At 41.2% G+C, this 19,059-nt stretch overlaps 1 protein-coding gene across 5 annotated transcripts in view; it reads left to right on the top strand.

The window, feature by feature from the left end:
- The window catches only part of PTPN4 (protein tyrosine phosphatase non-receptor type 4), a 220,212-nt gene that overhangs the window by 12,890 nt on the left and 188,263 nt on the right, over positions 1-19,059 (top strand). The window contains exon 1 of one of the 5 annotated variants that reach the window (XM_070581111.1): positions 16,256-16,602. The exons of 3 other annotated variants lie outside the window; for them this stretch is intronic. The gene's annotated coding sequence lies outside the window, so the exon portion shown is untranslated. Of the gene's footprint in view, positions 1-16,255; positions 16,603-19,059 lie in introns of those variants that run through there. One more of the 5 variants, XM_070581113.1, reaches the window with a different exon arrangement.

Here is a 19,059-nt window from a genome sequence, read left to right as displayed (position 1 = left end):
AGTGGAATGTGAAGACTTAATCGCTGCGCCACCGGGCCGGCCACTCACCTATTATTTCTTTGAACAAGCTTTCTGCTCCTTTCTTCCTCTCTTCTCCCTCTGGAATACCTGTAATACTTATGTTGCATTTCTTAGTTGACTCGGATATTCCTCTGAGAATTTCTTCATTCCTTTTTAGCCATAGTTCCCTCTTCCTCCGTTGGAAGCATTTCTGTATTGCTGTCCTCCAAATTGCTAATTGTGTCCTCCCTTAATATCAACTCAGTTATTCAAGGACTCCAGCTTTTGCTTTATTTTATTCTTTGTGTTTTTCATCTCAAACATTTCTGATTGGTTTTTCTTTGTAGTTTCAATTTCTTTTTTTTCTAATTGAGTTAATGATAGGTTACAATCTTGTGAAGTTTCGGTTTTACATTATTGTCTGTCAGTTGTGTTGTAGGTGCACCCCTTCACCCTTTGTTCCCAACCCCACCCCACCTTTCCCCTGGTAGCCACTAATCTGTTTTCTTTCTCTACATTTTTAAATTTCTCATATGAGTGGAGTCATACAGAGATTGTCCTTTTCTGTCTGGCTTATTTCGCTGAACATTATTCTCTCAAGGTCCATCCATGTTGTTGCAAATGGGACGATTTTGTTCTTTTTTATGCCTGAGTATTATTCCATTGTATCTATATACCACACCTTCTTTATCCAGTCATCTGTTGATGGGCACTTAGGTTGCTTCCGCATCTTGGGTATTGTAAATAATGCTGCAGTGAACATTGCGGTGGATGGGACTTCTGGAATTGCTGACTTCAAGCTCTTTGGATAGATACCCAGTAGTGTGATAGCTGGATCGTATGCTAGTTCTATTTTTAATTTTTTGAGAAATCTCCATACTGTTTTCCCTAGTCGCTGCACCAGTTTGCATTCCCACCAGGAGTGCATGAGGGTTCCTTTTTCTCCACAACCTCTCCAACATTTGTTACTATTTGTTTTAGTTATTTTTGCCATTCTAATGGGTGTAAGGTGATATCTTAGTGTAGTTTTGATTTGCATTTCCCTCATGATCGGCGATGATGAACATCTTTTCGTGTGCCTGTTGGCCATCGTATATCTTCTTGGAGAAATGTCTGTTCATGTCTCCTGCCCATTTTTTGATCAGATTGTTTGATTTTTTGTTGTTGAGTTGTGTGAGTTCTTTATATATTATGGATATTAAGCCTTTGTCGGATATATTACTTGCAAATATTTTTTCCTAGTTAGTGTGTTATTTTTTTCATTCAATCCTGTTTTCCTTTGCCTTGAAGAAGCTCTTTAGTCTGATGAAGTCCCATTTGTTTATTCTATTGTTTCCCTTGTCTGAGAAGACATGGTGTCTGAAAATATCCTTTTAATACTGATGTGAAAGAGTGTACTGCCTACATTTTCTTCTAGGAGCCTTATGGTCTCAGGTCTCAGCTTTAGGTCTTTGATCCATTTTGAGTTTATTTTGGTGAATGGTGAAAAAGAATGGTCAATTTTCATTCTTTTACATGTGGCTTTCCAGTTTTCCCAGCACCATTTGTTGAAAAGACTTTCTTTTCTCCATTGTATACCCTCAGGTCCTTTGTCGAAGATTAGCTGTCCATAGATGTGTGGTTTTATTTCTGGGCTTTCAATTCTGTTCCATTGATCTGTACACCTGTTTTTGTCCCAGTACCATTCTGTTTTGATTACTGCAGCTTTGTAGTATGTTTTGAAGTCAGGGATTGTGACGCCTCCAGCATTGTTGTTTTTTCTCAGGATTGCTTTAGCAATTCAGGGTCTTTTGTTGCCCCATATGGATTTTAGGATTCTTTGTTCTATTTCTGTAAGAATGTCATTGGGATTCTGATTGGGATGGCGTTCAATCTGTAGATTACTTTAGGTAGAATGGATACTTTAACTATGTTTATTCTTCCAATCCATGTACATGGAATGTCTTTCCATCTCTTTATGTCGTCATCCATTTCTTTCAGGAAAGCCTTGTAGTTTTTGTTGTATAGGTCTTTCACTTCCTTAGTTGAATTTACCCAGAGGCGTTTTATTCTTTTTGTTGCGATTGTGAATGGTATTGTGTTCTTGAGTTCTTCTTCTGTTAGCTCATTATTAGAGTATAGAAATCCTACTGATTTATTTAAATTGATTTTATACCCTGCAAGTTTGCTGTGGTTGTTGATTACTTCTAAAAGTTTTCCAATGGATTCTTTGGGGTTTTCTATATATAAGATTATGTTGTCTGAAAACAGCAAGAGTTTCACTTCTTCCCTCCCTATTTGGATTCCTTTTATTCTTTTTTCTTGCCTAATTGCTCTGGCCAAAATCCCCAGCACTATGTTGGATATGAGTGGTGATAGAGGCCATCCTTGTCTCGTTCCTGTTTTCAGGGGGATTGTGCTCAGTTTTTGCCCATTGAGTATGATATTGGCTGTTGGGTTGTCATATGTAGCTTTTATTATGTTGATGTAGTTCTCTTTTATGCCCATTTTGTTCAGTTTTTATCATAAATGGCTGTTGGATCTTGTCAGATGCTTTCTCTGCATCTATTGAGATGATCATGTGGTTTTTATTCCCCAGTTTGTTGATGTGGTGTATCACATTGCTTGATTTGTGGATGTTGAACCATCCCTGTGTCCCTGGTATGAATCCCACTTGATCATGATGTGTGATCTTTTTGATGAATTGCTGATTTCGGATTGTCAAAATTTTGTTGAGAATTTTTGCATTTATGTTCATCAGTGATATTGGCCTGTAGTTCTCCTTTTACATGCTGTCCTTGTCAGGCTTTGGTATCAGCATGATTTTGGCCTCGTAGAACGTGTTAGGAAGTGTTCCATGGTGCCTAATTTTTTGGAATAGCTTGAAAAGGATAGGTATTAAATCCTCTCTGAAAGTTTGGTAGAATTCCCCAGGAAAGCCATCTGGTCCTGGGGTTTCATTCTTTGGGATGCTTTTGATTGCTGTTTCAATCTCTTTCCTTATGATTGGTCTGTTCAAATTGTCTGCTTCTTCTTGAGTGAGCTTTGGGAGATTGTAGGAGTCTAAGTATTTATCCATTTCCTCTAGGTTATCCATTTTTTTGGCATGTGGTTTTTCGTAGAATTCTCTTGTATTCCGTTGTATTTCTGCGGAGTCTGTTGTTATTTCTTCTGTTTCATTTCTGATTTTGTTTATTTGAGCTTTGTCTTTTATTCATTGTAAGTCTGGCTAGGGGTTTTTCAGTTTTATTTATTTTCTCAAAGAACCAGCTGTTTGCTTCATTGATCCTTTCTACTGCCTTTTTTTGTCTCAATGGCATGTATTTCTGCTCTGATTTTTATTATTTCTCTCCTACTGCTGACTTTGGGCTTTGTTTGTTCTTCTTTCTCTAATACAGTTAGGTGTAGTTTAAGATTGATTATTTGAGATTTTTCTTGTTTGTTAAGATGTGCCTGTATTGTGATTAATTTTCCTCTTAATACAGCTTTTGCTGTATCCCATATGAGTTGGTATGGCATGTTATCACTTTCATTTGTCTCCAGAAATTTTTTTATTTCTTCTTTAATTTCTTCAACGATCCATTGCTTGTTCAATAGCATATTGTTTAGTCTCCACATCTTTGTCCCTTTCTCAGCTTTTTTCTTGTAATTAATTTCTAGCTTTATAGCATTATGATCGGAAAAGATGCGTGTTATTATTTCAATTTTTTTAAATTTGTAGAGGCTTGCCTTGTTTCCCAACATATGGTCTATCCTTGAGAATGTTCCACGTGCACTTGAGAGGAACGTGTATTCTCCTGTTTTTGGATGGAATGTTCTATATATGTCTATTAAGTCCAACTGTTTTAGCTTTTCGTTAGCTCCACTGTTTCTTTGTTGGTTGTCTGCGTGGATGATCTGTCCATTGATATGAGTGGGGTGTTGAGGTCCCCTCCTGTTATTGTGTTAATTTTGATATCTTCTTTTAGGTTTGTTAATAGTTGCTTTATGAACTTTGGTGCTCCTGTGTTGGGTGCATAGATATTTATAAGCATTATTTCTTCTTGATGAAGTGTCCCTTTGATCATTATATATTGGCTCTCTACGTCTCTCTTTACCTGCCTTATTGAAGTCTGTTTTGTGTGCTATAAGCATTGTGACACCTACTTTCTTTTGTTTGCTATTAGCTTGGAGTATTGTCTTCCACCCCTTCACTCTGAGCCTGTGTTTGTCCTTGGAGGTTAGGTGTGTTTGCTGGAGGCAACAAATTGTTGGATCTTGTTCTTTAATCCATTTTGCCACTCTGTGTCTTTTTATTGGAGAGTTCAATCTGTTTTCGTTGAGGGTGAGTCTTGATGCATGAGCGCTTAATGCTGTCATTCTGTTGCTCGTTTTCCTGTGTTTCCTTTGTTTCTTGTCCTGTGTGTTTTAGCCTAGCCATTGACTTCTGCAATTTTTTATGCTGGGTTTCTTAGATTTTTTTCCTTATTTTATGTTTTGTGTCTCTGTCCTGTTTTTTAGTTTAGTGGCTACCCTACGTTTGTATTCAGAATCTCATGTATAACACAGTCCATTTTCTAGTCTACTTAGCCTAGACTGATTCAGTCCCTTTTCTCCTTCACCCCTACGTTATTATTTTCATCCCTTAGTCCAACTGTGTTGTGAGTTTGTGGTTAGAATGATAAGATTGTTTTTGCTTTAGTGATTTACTTCCCTTTATCCTAATGCTATAGTTGAATATTTGCTATCCTGTTCTGATTCTGTTTATCTCACTACTCTTTGTTTTGTGACCCCTTTCTCCCTTTTTTCTTTTTTCAGGTATGAGAGCCCTCTTAAGGATTTCTTGAAGTGGAGGTCTTGTGGCTATGAAGTCCCTTAGCTTTTGTCTGTCTGTAAAAGATTTAATTTCTCCCCCATATCTGAAGGATGTTTTTGCTGGATAGAGTATTCTTGGCTGAAGATTTTTATCCTTTAGAGTTTTGAATATGTCATTTCAATCTCTTCTAGCTTGTAAGATTTCTGTAGAGAAATCTGCTGAAAGTTTGATAGGAGTTCCTTTGTAGGTTATTTTCTTCTGCCTTGCTCCCTTGAGTATTCTTTCTTTCTCATTCGTTCTTGCCACTTTTACTACTATATGCCTAGCAGTAGGTCTTTTTACATTGACAAATCTAGGCGATCTGAAAGCTTACTCCACACACATTTCTCTCCCAATCCCTAGAGTTGGGAAGTTTTCTTCTGTTAGTTCGTTGAGCACACTTTCTGCTCCATTTTCCTTTTCCATGCCCTCAGGAATTCTGAATATTCTTAAGTGGCATTTTCTCATTGAGTCCGCTATTTCTCGGAGATTTTCTTTAGTTTTTTAAGTTCTTAGTTGTCTTTCTTCCTCTGGAGCCTTTCAGCCTGTCTATCTTCAATTATGCTAATTTGCTCCTCTGTGGTGTCTACGCGGGCATTCAGGGAATCTGTATTCTGTCTTATCTGATCCATTGTACTTTTAATCTCTAGTATTTTTGATTGATTGTTTTTTATAGTTTCAATCTCTTTTGCGAAGTAACTGCAGAACTTGTTGACTTGTTTCTCTATATTTCCTCTTATCTCATTGAGCTTTTTTGACGATAGCTATTTTGAATTCATTGTCACTTAGTTTACCTATTTGCAAGTCCTCAGGACATACTTTTGTGTTGTTTATTGTTTTCATTTTGGACTGGAGCTTTTGTAAATTGCTGAAGGTTAGAAGAGTGGTTTTTGCTCATGATGCTATTATTCGGTTTCAGTTACAGCCTGTCACCACTAGATGGGGGTCGAGAGCCGTGTGTTCTGAGCCCTCTGCCTTCAGCCATGATGGCGGTGCCCAGTGGGTGTTGGGGGAGGGGGTCACTTTCTCTCGTGCGCAGACCTGGATTCCGGTCAGCTCTTGCTCTGTGGTTTCCCAGGGCCCTGGCTTGATGGGGTTCCCCCACGCGAAAGCTTTCCCCCGTTAGAGGGTTTCAGCTGCACGGGCGGTAGGAGTCCTGGATCCTGCGGACCTGTGGCCCCTCCCACGCTCCTTCCCTCACCTGCCTCAGCGTTCCCAGTCTCTAGGGGAGGGAGCGAAGTTCTCTCTTAACCTGTTCCAGCTTCCCCGAGGGCGGCTCCAGCCTTTCCGCCCTCTGTCGTTCAGCTCCTATGGGTCCCTGATGATTTCTGTTATTAGGAGTTTTTTTTGGTTGCAAAGCAGTTGCTATTTTTGGTTGTAATTTGGAGGGGAGAGAGTCCCGGGTGAGCTCAATGCGCCATGTTGCTGACGTCACCAGTTTCAATTTCTTTTGTAAAGAATTGTCTCTGTTCATTAATTTTATGCCTGATTTCATTGAACTGTCTGAGTTTTCTTGTTGGTCGTTGAGTTTTTTTTATGACAGCTATTTTGAATTCTCTGTCATTTAGATTGTAAATTTTTGTGCCTGCAGGATTGTTTTCTGGGTGCTTGCAATTCTCCTTCTGGTTTGGAGTATTATACATTCCCATATTATTTGATGGGGTTGATTTGTGCCTTTGCATATTGGTAGTACCTTGTTGCAGATTCCACTTGCTGCCACTGGGAGGGGGGCAGGACCTGTGTATTCTGAGCCCACTGTGACCTCTGGCAGGTGTGCCTGTCCTTTGGAATCTGTGCTGACAGGGCCCATATGCAATTGCCCTTATGCAATAGCTGCAGCTTTGCTAACATATGCAGAGATGCTCTCTTGGGGTTCCCTTGCTCTGGCCGACCGGCTGAGCTGGTACACCAGGCAAGGGTAGGGGAGCTTTCTTTCACATGCCGGATCACAGGGGTGTTCTCATTCTGCCCTTGCTGTCTGCCCTCCCGGGGTGTTGGTTTGATGAAGACACCCCCACAGTAGCTTAGCCTTTTCTGTGTGGAGCTTTTCCACAGCTGAGTGGCACTTTGGAGAGGTAAGATGTTCCTGTGGAGAGCTGCCCCTCCCCCTTCTCCACTCAGAGCCTGGCATGGTCCCTGCCCTTGGTCGCTGCCATTAGGGGAGGGAGATGGTATCCCCTTACCTCCTTCCACTGCCTCCCAGAGCATCCAGCTCCTCCACCTGCAGAGACATGGCTGCATGGGCCTCTCAGATGTCTGTTGTGTTGTGTGACTGTTCTCTGTTGATTTATGAATGTCCTTTTCATTGTACCTTAGAGGGGATAGTCTAAGGGAAGTGCTCACTCTACCATGACGATGACATCAGTCTATCTCCAGTTTTAAAGGAGAACAAAGCTGAAATTTCAGAGAAGTGTATGACTTTGAGCATGTTAGTACATAAATGGCAGAGAAAATATTTTCAATTCAGATTTCTGTGATGCTGAAGCATCTTTTTTTCCCCCTCCTATTCTGCATAGCCTCTGACTACCTGAAAACAGTCTGAAATTCAAAGTAGCAAGAATTAGGGTTGGTACAGGTGGTAGTTGAAGAATTGGATCTGACTTACTGCTTCTGAAGTGTGTGTAAAGTTAAGAAGAGGGTCATTGACAGAGTCTGCAACAGCCATCATTTAATGGTTAAAGGCTCTCAGAAGTGAAGAAGTCAGTGAAGAAGACTGAATGGTGGTGAGAGAGAGAGGAGAGTCTAGTTGTGTGGTAGAAGCTGATGAAGGAAGGAGTTTCAGGGAGGTGTCAGGTGTTGCTGAAAGACGTAACAAAAGTGCTTTGAATTTGACTATTGGAAAGTTATTGATGACCTTAGCAAGTTGGTTTTCAAGTGTGTTCAGGCAGGCCACCTGTGTCAGAGTCAAATGAGACAGTGATTAAGAATATCAATTCCCCAGGTGTCATCTCACACCTTATAGATTCTTAAGACTGTGAGTGAGGAAAGGGGAGGTGGTCACATGGGAAATCTGCTTAAATGCTGCTGTGGTTATTCTGAGGTATGCTAAATTTGAGATTTATTGTTTTAGCAGAAGAGTTACAGTAGAGAGGTGTGATAGGAAACTAAATTGAGGAAACTAGACGTACAGTGGATATAGACTAGACAATTCTAGGAAATTTGGTCATAAAGGGAAGAAGGAAGATCTCTTGGGTCATGGAAGAATAGGGGACAGAATCAAGAAGTGTATCTTTTTTTTCTTTTTTGAAGTTTATATACATCTTAACATTTTGGGGGTTAAGAGAAAGAAACTATAGTGGTGTTTTGAAAGATGAGTAAGTGAAACTATGTAGCAACATCTATTATCAAAGAAATGTCCAGAATGAACTTTGATAGGTGTCTGGGCTAGCTCCCTGCCCCCATTTCAAATGATTGCCATCTGATGATGGGTCTTTGGAGTAATTCTGGGGTCATTGTTAATCTTATTTATTTTTTGTATTTTTTAAAGACTGGCACCTGAGTTAACATCTTTTGCCATTCTTCTTTATTTTTTTTCTTCTCCCACAAAGCCCCCCAGTACATAGCTTATTTTTATTACTAGTTAAACTTATATGTTGCCTTTTGTTAAACAATTGTTAATTAAGAGCTTTTCTCATTTTTATAAAGTCATGTATTTTAAGTGTATTCTTGTTTATAGACAAGTCACCAGCAATAAAATTAGAGATTATATCCAGAATTGGAGGTGACTTCACAAGGAAGCATTTAGACCATCCAGGGTCAATTTAATGTATTCTTTGAGTACCAGCCAGGCACTAGGCACTGTGCTTGGCAGTGGAACTTACAGAATGAACAAGACATGATCTTTATCCTCAAGGAGATTATACTTCTTTCTTTGGAGAAACTTAAAATCTGTTAGACAGTTAAGAATTGTGTACAAGTTAATCATAGTTAACTGTATGTTAGTGTATAGCTAAAATAGGTACAGATAGGTCCTAATTAATAAGTGTAGCAGAATATATTATCAGAACATTCAGACTTCTCGAGTATTTTTAAAATTTATTTAAATTTTATTTCTTTTTTTAAATTGGTAATATAGCTACTTGGTTGAAATTTCAAAATAATATGAAAAGTATATATATTGAGACGTCTCAGTATGACTCATCTCTGTCTATCCCTCCCTTCCTTGCTCTCTATAGGTAACCACTTTTATTTTTTGTATATCTTACCAGTATTTATGCAAATAGAAACAAAATATAAATACAGATTACTGTTCCCCCCCGCCTCTCTGTGTAGCAGGTAGCATATTGTATTAATTTTCTTTTAAAGATTTTTTTCTTTTTCCTTTTTCTCCCCAAAGCCCCCCAGTACATAGTTGTATATTTTTCGTTGTGGGTCTATCTAGTTCTGGCATGTGGATGAGTGGTGCCATGTCTGTGCCCAGGATCTGAACTGGTGAAACCCTGAGCTGCCAAAGTGGAGCGCGTTAACTTAACCACTCGGCCACGGGGCCAGCCCCATATGTTATTTTTTATGTGATAATTTTTAAGTTTAGAATGTCCCTTGGAGATCCTTTGACTTCAATATGCAGAAAGCTCCCCCTTTTTTCTTTCTTTCTTTTTGTATATAGTGACATCTTCTATTGTGTGGATATACTATTAGAGTAACTAATTCTGCTTATTTAAACTTTTACTCTACTTCAGTTTTTTAGGCAATTTTATTTGTGTAACCCATTTACTTTCTTCTCTTCTGTACGAACTACTGCTCCCGTGAGACATTTTGCATTAACGACCTGCCTTACTTTCTTCACCTAAGTCCTCTGACGCCTAGTAGGATAAGCCTTTCAGACTTTGTGGCCAAGCAGAAGACTTCATTATTTGCATAGCTTAGGTGAGAAATGGAAGAAAAAGAGAAAGGGATGAAACTAATATTTGTTGAACTCTACTGGATGTTTTAAGGTGTGCTATCTCATTTTTTCTCCCAGCAACCCTGTGGAGTAGGTAGTGTTAACCCCTTCTTATAGATGAAGAAGGTCAGGCTCAAAAAGCTGAGTTGTCCAGACTTTCACAGCTAGAAAATGGCAGATTCAGGTTGTGAAAGTAGGTTAATTTGAGTTGGAAATCTGTGTCTTTGCTGCTGCTGTCCTATTTTCTGTCTATTTTTGAATTCCTGGACTCTGGTCTTGAGCTGGAGCTCTCTACTGTCTGCTGTAAGCCTTTGATCAAGAACCATGAGATCAGACGTGTTTCCCTATTGTGCTTTTCCCGATTGCTGGGATACTGCTTGCTCATCTGACCTCTGCAACTAAGGCCCCGTTTGCTTGGATCACAGCCTGTCGCCTGCTTCTATCGGCTGTGGATTCCACTTTCTCACTGCCTGTCTGGATCACCTCTCATCATCACCATTGAGTTTCCCTTTCTCCCCTGATTTTCCCTGTTGTAGCCCTAGCACCACCTGAGCTTCAGTTTGGCAATATGAAGCTTGGACAAAGCTTCTGAAACTTTTGGGGATGATTTAAATGAAAAAGCTCATTATGTCTCATCTGGACTTTTACAATACTTTCCTTAAAGTGCATTCTGCCCTTGTTCTTGCCCTTTTCAGTCCTCCTCTGCACTGTAGCCAGTGACTTAACATGGACATCCAATCACATTACACTCCTGGTCAGAACATTTTATTGCCTCTCCATCCGCCTGTAAGATAAAATCTAAACTCAGGTTCTGTCCCTGTCTACCTCTCCAAACCTCACTCCTGGTAGTCCCTGGTATGCACAGTGCCTCACATGGAATGTGTGCCAATTAATAATGACTATACTCTGAGTGAATAGAATGAATGACTTTTCCAAGGAAATTAAAATTATTTGGGAAATGTCAGTTTTTAAAGTAATTGTTGGTGTTCTTTTTGTCTGTTTCTTTTTTAGATATTTCTTATTGTGTGGGTGTAAAATATTTTCACAAACTCCAAGGATTTCTAAATTGCTTTATTTACATTGGAATTTTAAAAATCTCTGTACTTGGTTGATTTTCATTTCCATCTTTTCTTACCTTTTCCCGCCCAAGACACACTGTGATCAGTTACGGTGGCTTACTGTAGAAGCTACTGGGGAAATGGGAAAATCTTCACTGGGAAGGATTTTGTGATTTGGAAAAGTTCTCCCAGGTGATTCTGATATTGTGACCCACCTTGCAAGTGGCTGTTTTATGTTTTTTGGTCTGTGCTAGCATAATTGTTTACGGAATAATTGTGTAGGTCAGCAGTTCCTTATATGGGGTTCTAAGATCCCCAAGCGTGGAAGCACAGACACTCCATGGAGGCAGGGGCTTTTATCTTGTTTTGTTAGTTGATGTGTTTGTGTTGCTTCTCCCTATCTAGCTCGTTATGAGATATGTTGAAGGAGGGAAGAATTAGGGAGAAGTAAAGAGGAACACTTGTCTTACTATCTAACATATAGACACTGATTTGAGACTTTTATTTTTTAAAAACTTCACACATTTTTATTGATGAAATAAAAATATAATAATTGAATATAATATTTTGTTGTATTGGTCTACTAATGAGAAGAATGGAATTCTTTTTTATGGGCTAACATTTCACTTAAGTGGCGTTCAAAGTTAGTGTTCCCTGTCATGAGATCAATTGCCAACGGTCGTTGTAAAAACCATTCTTAACTCGTGGCCAAAAAACAGACAGCAGATTTGGCCTATGGGCCAAGGTTTGCTGACCCCTGGAGTATGCCACTGATGCCCAGATTACTGCACCTGCTCCACAGTACAGTCGCAGATGTCTTTCCAACTTTGTTGCTGTTCCCCTGATAGATTTTTTCCATCCAACTGGATTACTGGTGTTTCTTGGACATTCTCAGGTTTCTGAGGCATTTAATAATCAGTACTCTGTTGTAATTCTAGTATAACTAGAATATTTTAATAAAAGCATAATATGTGTTTTCGAATTTTTCCTAAAGTCAGGTTTGAATATTTAGAGAGGTAGTACCTAATATGACGATAATAACTGCTGACACACATGAGGTACTTTTAAGTGTCAGGCACTGTGCTAAGGTCTTCTCATGTATTATCTCATTTAATCCTCAGATCAACTCATGTGGTAGGCGAGGAAACTGAGGCACAGAGTGGTTTAATAACTGTCCAACATCGTAAAGGTGGTAAGGATTTTTACCTTAAAACAGTCTGATTCCTGAGCCACAGTCTTAACTATTGAGCAGTATTACTTCCCATGTATACTAAGAGTTTGTATTTCTTTAGTTTTGGCCTCTGCCAAGCCCCTTCTCTTCTTTTAATCAAACTTTGTGAAAGACTGATAATCAGTTCTTTGCAACAGATGTAAGGACTCCTGCAAATAGGTATGAGGTAATAGGATTGGATGGATATTATGAGCCGATATAAAGTCATTGGCTCTCCTGCTATTTAGACTTTAAATCACAGTAAGAGATACGTTTTACATCATGCTCTCGAAAGCTTCTATTTTATTCTGTTCTATTTTGTTAAAAAAAAAGTATTGGTTTTGATCCAGTAAGTTGATTTCATAGCCACTGGATCTCCACCTGTGGTTTAGAACATTTTGTTAAACATTTAGGTGCTATAAACTCTTATTTTTTTTGTGTTCAGTTACAAAGAAAACTGCTTATATGAAACACTTGCTTTCTAAAAGAAGGGTAAAAACTCTAGAAGCCAGCATTCTTTTTTTTCATGTAAAAAATGCTGTACACTAAACCCTTAACTGAAAGAAAATAATTTTTGCTGAAGAAGAAAGGAGCACTGAAGCCTGAATGAGGACACGTCCGCTCCACGGCTTGCCCTCTTGGACAGGAAGAAATAGAACGTCTTCATTAGCCAGTGGCACTTAGGAAACATCAGCTTTCCTGTTGGAATCTCATATAGAAGAGACTAAAGAACAGAAATTTAGAAAGTAGAAGGGAGAGAGTGAAAGAACTAGCGGCTGCTGAAGTTGTTTTTCATGTTTAGGCAGTGATCTGCAGACAGGAGAAAGTGACAGTAGTTCTTTGACTCACTAAACCAGTTTGTTTCACTCTGTTTTAGTATATTATTTGACTGAATTATTTAAAATCTCTTTCTCCAGCTAGATGTGAGCTCCTTGAGGGCGGCGATCTAGATGTGTCCCTATTTATAGCTGTAGCCCCTAGTACTGTGTCTAGCCACTAGGGGCTGCTGACATGTTTACATGAATAAAAAGTGTAGTGAAGGCACAGACTGTAATTCTTTGTGGGCCTTAGTGGGTAAATAAATTTGATGCAAGAAATGGTTCTAATTAGAGTCCTGTGTTTAGTCTATAGTTTATAATGATTATCAAATTTATATTGATATTGTAATTCAGCATTCTTACCAGGTCAGTAACCGTTGAATAGAGGACATAAAAAGGACATTTGAAAAAGGCCACCTGTACATCAGTGAGTTGGCGGTGAAGGTCCAGTGCTGTGTATTCATGTCTTAGATGATTGATTTGTCCATGACTTTCTGGGGTAGTTTTTGGTTGTCGTATACTATTTCTTAAGTAAAAAGCTTCTTGTATAAGTTACTGCATAATAACTACTAGACAGATGTGTTTGGTATATTAAATATAGAGAGAGAGTTTTTAGAGCAAAAGTGTTGCTACATTTGATTTTTTTTCCTTCTACAGTATCAGCTTTATAGCTCATAGTTTTGATAGTGCTGTCTGAGGAGAATTTGGCCCATTCAGTTTTATATTGCCAAGTTCGGTTCAGAAGGGTTGAGGAGCCTTCACTGAATATAGTCTAATAGCAACAAGCTACGTTTTTCAGTCCAGTATCTTACACTACCAGCATTTTAATTTATAGTCGCATCCAAGGCATTGTATAATAAATTAAGATTTTAGTGGAGCATGTGGTTTGTTTGAGAACATTCCGTTTAAAATAAGTGGTAGAGGAGTGTCAGTTATCCAGAAAACTTTGTGAGTGGTTAATTGCTTGATGATTTTGGGTAACAAAAGTTTTATTGTATCTGCTTTGTTAAGAATAAAAACAGAATTTGGAAGGAATATTTTTTTTAGCTCTTTCCTCACAATTTTTTATTTTGAAAAATTTCAAACCTATGAGTATATTGAACACCTTGTGCCCTTCATATATGTTTACCAATTGCTAACATTTTGCTACTTTATCTCTCTCTGTGTGTATACTTTAAAAATTCCTGAACTATTTGAAGATTGCAGACACCGTGATCCTAACACTTTACCCCTAAATACTTCAGCAGGCAAACATGCGTCTTTTAGGAATAAACACATTCTCCTGTGTAACCACATGATCACACTCTGGAAATTTAGCAGTGACACAGTACTGTAATCTGACATACAGTGCATATGCCAGTTTCTCCAGTTGTCCAAACAAGTTCTTTATACCATTTTTTGATCCATGATTGGATCAAGGACTACCCATTGCATATGGCTGTTAGGTCTTTTTTAACCTCCAGCACTTCCCCAGCCTTATTCTATAACTTCTTCTTCCCCCTTCTTCCTCATCCGCCTCACATTTTTGAAGAATCCAGGCCAGTTGTTTTGTAGAATGTCCCTCAATTTGGATTTATCTGATTATTTTAGTTTATTCATAATTAGACTCAGGTTAAACTTTTTCTTTTCTTTTTTTTTGAGGAAGATTGGCCCTGAGCTAAGGTCTGTGCCCTTCTTCCTCTATTTTATATATGAGATGCCTGCCACAGCATGGCTTGATAAGCAGTGCGTAAGTCTGCGCCCGGGATCTGAACAGGTGAACCCTGGGCTGCTGAAGTGGAGCACACGAACTTAACCGCTATGCTACCAGTCAGGCCCCAAGGTTAAACATTTTTGGGAGGAATACTACATAGGTGTTGTGTTCATTGTCTATAACATTATGGTGTCTAATTGGTGATGTTAAATCTGATCATTTGGTTAAGGCGAGATTTGACAGATTTCTCCATTTTAAAGATAGCTTTTCCTCTGTGATTAGTAAGTCATCTGTGGGATGATACTTTGAAATTATGTGTGTATCTTGTTCTATAACAAACTTTCACCCAGTGATTTTAGCATTCATTAATGATTCTTGTCTGAATCAGTTATGGTAGTTGTCCAATGGCAATTTTTTATTTCTCCTATCCTTCTACATTTATCATTTGACATTGTTCTATGAAGAAGAGTTATTCCTCTCCCTCACTTAAATAGTATCAGGTTAGATCTAGAGATTCTTGTTTTATTCAGAATGTTATCTATTCTTGTTATTATTTGTTTTGAAACTTTAACTGTCTCATTTGGCTGGTGGGAGCCCCTTTAAACTACCTCTCATGCTCTTGAACTTGTTCCCATGAGATATTGAGGACTTCTTTACTTACCGGCACAAGATAATTAGCCCGACCTTGTATTTTCCTTGCCCCAGCTCTGGAATCAGCCATGTCTCTAAGGAGTCCTCATTCCTTTTAGTGTGGAATATAGGGCATGAGGTATGTTCAGTGTTATTGGAGTATTTTTGCCTCTAGGTCCTAATAGTGGACAGAGATAGCAAATATATATTTTTCTAAAAAATGAGATCATAGCAATATCTCTAATTCTAGTCTAACTCTATGACCTTCTACCCTGCCATATCTGACCTCCTGTCTCTTATAGTGAGACCCTTGGTTCCCAACAACTTTAACATATTTATTCATTTGTTCAATCACGTGATATACACAAAATAGTTTTGGAATGCTGCATCATACCACTTCCAACAGAAAACTTACTAAGTAAAAGTTCAGGTTGTTTTTACATTTCTTTTGATTTTATCCTTACACTATATCCTGCTGTGGTTATATACTCATGAGCAGGTGTCAGCAGACTGGTCTGCTGGTCAAATGTGACTTGCCACTTGTTTTTGTATGACCCATGAACTGAGACTGACTTTTACGTGTTTTTTTTTTTTTTTTTTTTGCTGAAGTAGAGCTAACATTAGCCCTGAGCTAACATCTGTTGCCAGTCTTCCTCTTTTTGCTTAAGGAAGATTTGCCCTGAGCTAACATTTGTGCTAGTCTTCCTGTATTTTGTATGTGGGTTGCTGCCTCAGCCTGGTGGCCAAGGAGTGACGTAGTTCCACACCTGGGAACCAAACCCAGGCCGCCAAAGCAGAGTGCGCCAAACTTAACCACTAGGCCCTGGGGCCAGCCCTTGATTTTTACATTTTTAAATGAAATTTGAATTTCAGTATCCGTAGTTTTATTGGAACACAGCCACACTCGTTCATTTACATTTTGTTTATGGCTGCTTTTGTGCTACAGAGGAAGAATTGAGTAATACGATACAGAGATTGTATGGCCCGTAACACCTAAACTATCTTCTGTCTGGCTCCTTTCACAAAAAGTTTGTCAACCCTAGTCAAGAATATTGTGTTCAACAGTTGCTAGGATCATTTTTTTCCTGTGTGGTTGTGTTTGATTACAGTTAACTGTTTGATTTACAGTTAATTTGTTTATTCCATTTTAGAGAGAAAGGGAATTGTTAAAAATTGGAAATTAGAGAGGAATTCCAAGATGGCGCCGTGAGTAGTCCTCTTTGTCTCTCGCCCTTCGAGTCTACAATTATTTGGACACTTATCGCTTGACAAAGGATATCCAGACAGCATCTCAGGACGTCTGAGACACCCACGCGACTATACATCGGAAGGCGGACGGACTTTCCTCCGGGAGGATGTGGAAATAGGTGAAAACTCTCCGACCCCGACGGGCAGCCTAGTACCCGCAAGCGGCTTTCTTCCAACGGACGCCCCCAGAGGATCCACACACATCTAGGGCAGGAGCGAGAACACAACAGAGGAGCGACGGTGGAAACAGGTGACCAGAACCCTACTTAAACCCCCCGCAATTACTCCTAAATGCAGAGGGAAACTTTGGAGTTGCACACCTGAGCCCGCGGGGAGAGTCTCTCCCCGCCGTTGGCAGGGAGACCCGGCCTGGTGCTCGGGGCGCCCGGAGGGTCCCAGAGAGAGACACGGAGGGCACGGAGGTCTCCCAGCTGCCGTTGCCCGCCCCGTGGGACTAGGGATTGCCGGAGATCTCGGAGAGGACCGGGGCGGGGGAACTTTCAAAGGCGGGTCTGGCGACCCGGTGGGGAAGCGCCGGAGCTCCGCCAGGCAGCAGACAAAACTCTCTGTCTCCCGGTAGCAGAGGGGCCACGCTGAGCACTCAGGGCTCCCGGCAGAGGCCCGGAGAGAAGCCCAGAGGGCGGGGCGAACCCCAGCTGCCGTTGCCAGCCCCGGGGGACTAGGGATTGCCGGAGATCTCGGAGAGGACCGGGGCGGGGGAACTTTCAAAGGCCGGATCGGCGACCCGGAGGGGAAGTGCCGGAGCTCCCCCAGGCAGCAGACAAAACTCTCTGTCTCCCGGTAGCAGAGGGGCCACGCTGAGCACTCAGGGCTCCCGGCAGAGGCCCGGAGAGAAGCCCAGAGGGCGGGGCGACCCCCAGCTGCCGTTGCCCGCCCCGTGGGACTAGGGATTGCCGGAGATCTCGGAGAGGACCGGGGCGGGGGAACTTTCAAAGGCGGGTCCGGCGACCCGGTGGAGAAGCGCCGGAGCTCCGCCCGGGCAGCAGACAAAACTCTCTGTCTGCCATTAGCAGAGGGGCCACGCCCAGCATTCAGGGCTCCCGGCAGAGGCTCAGACAGAAGCCCAGAGGGCGGGGCGTCCCCCAGCTGCCGTTGCCCGCCCCGTGGGACTAGGGATTGCCGGAGATCTCGGAGAGGACCGGGGCGGGGGAACTTTCAAAGGCGGGTCCGGCGACCCGGAGGGGAAGCGCCGGAGCTCCGCCAGGCAGCAGACAAAACTCTCTGTCTGCCGGTAGCAGAGGGGCCACGGTGAGCATTCAGAGCTCCCGGCAGAGGCCCGGAGAGAAGCCCAGAGGGCGGGGCGACCCCCAGCTGCCGTTGCCCACCCGGTGAGGCTAGGGATTGCCGGAGATCTCGGAGAGGACTGGGGCTGGAGAGAGTTCCAGAGACCCAGCTTAGTAGCCTAGGGGGAAACCCTACAGGCTCACAGAAGCCTTAGGGAAAGCCTCTGCACAGCACCAGTAGAAGGCACCCAGCCGCCAGCCACAAGGCTGGAAGACCCCAGGGCAAAAGCAGCATAGCTAGGTGTACTAACCACAGACTGTAGAAGATGCCAATAGCTCTCCTGCGACCCATAGAGGACAAGTGAGATTTGGTGGGTGCCGACAGCAACCGAGCGACAAATAAAAGTGATCCCACCCCTGGCCGCTGGAAAAGCCCATAACACCGTTGCAGACCCCAAGGAGAGAGCGCATCTAGGTGGGCAACAACAGTAGGCACCTGCAGCCTGAAGCCCCCCGTGACGGCCCCCACGGCAGAGGAGGGAATCCAAAGGGCCACTGTGGCTACGAAGAGGGGCCCAGGCCCAGTTAGCAACTACGGACAGGGTTCCTGGTTGGTGAAGTATAAACAGCTGCTCCCCCCACCGCAGCAGCTGAAACAAGTGAAAGGAGCAACTAAACTCTATCTCCATGCGGAGGCACAAATCAACATCATCAAGCAATATGAAAAAATACATTAAATCTCCAGAACAGAAAGAAAGTAACAAATACACAGAAAACAATCCCAAAGAAAATGAGATATATAACCTAAATGATGATGACTTCAAAACAGCCATCATTAAAATACTCACTGAGTTAAGAGAGAATTCTGACCGACAACTCAACGAGTTCAGGAGCTATGTCACAAAAGAGTTTGATACGATAAAGAAGAACCAAACAGAAATACTGGAAATGAAGAACACAATAGAGGAGATTAAGAAAAATCTAGATGCTCTGAACAGTAGGGCCGATAATATGGAGGAAAGAATTAGCAATTTGGAAGATGGCAATATAGAATTGTTGCAGGCAGAGGAGGAGAGAGAAGCAAGACTTAAAAGAAATGAAGAAACTCTCCGAGAATTATCAGACACAATTAGGAGATGCAACGTAAGGATTATAGGTATACCAGAGGGAGAAGAGAAGGAGAAAGGGGCAGAAAACCTATTCAAAGAAATAATGGCTGAGAACTTCCCAAATCTGGTGAGGGAGATGGATCTTCAGGTGACAGAAGCCAATAGATCTCCAAACTTTATCAATGCAAGAAGACCAACTCCACGGCATATAGTAGTGAAGCTAGCAAAAGTCAACGACAAGGAGAAAATATTAAGGACAGCCAGGCAAAAGAAACTAACCTACAAAGGAACCCCCATCAGGCTATCAGCAGATTTCTCAGCAGAAACTCTACAGGCTAGAAGAGAGTGGAATGA

This window comes from Equus przewalskii, chromosome 17 (genome assembly GCF_037783145.1).
Source record: "Equus przewalskii isolate Varuska chromosome 17, EquPr2, whole genome shotgun sequence".
NCBI classification, from domain to species: Eukaryota; Metazoa; Chordata; class Mammalia; order Perissodactyla; family Equidae; genus Equus; species Equus przewalskii.
This window is presented reverse-complemented; position numbering and strand designations above follow the sequence as displayed.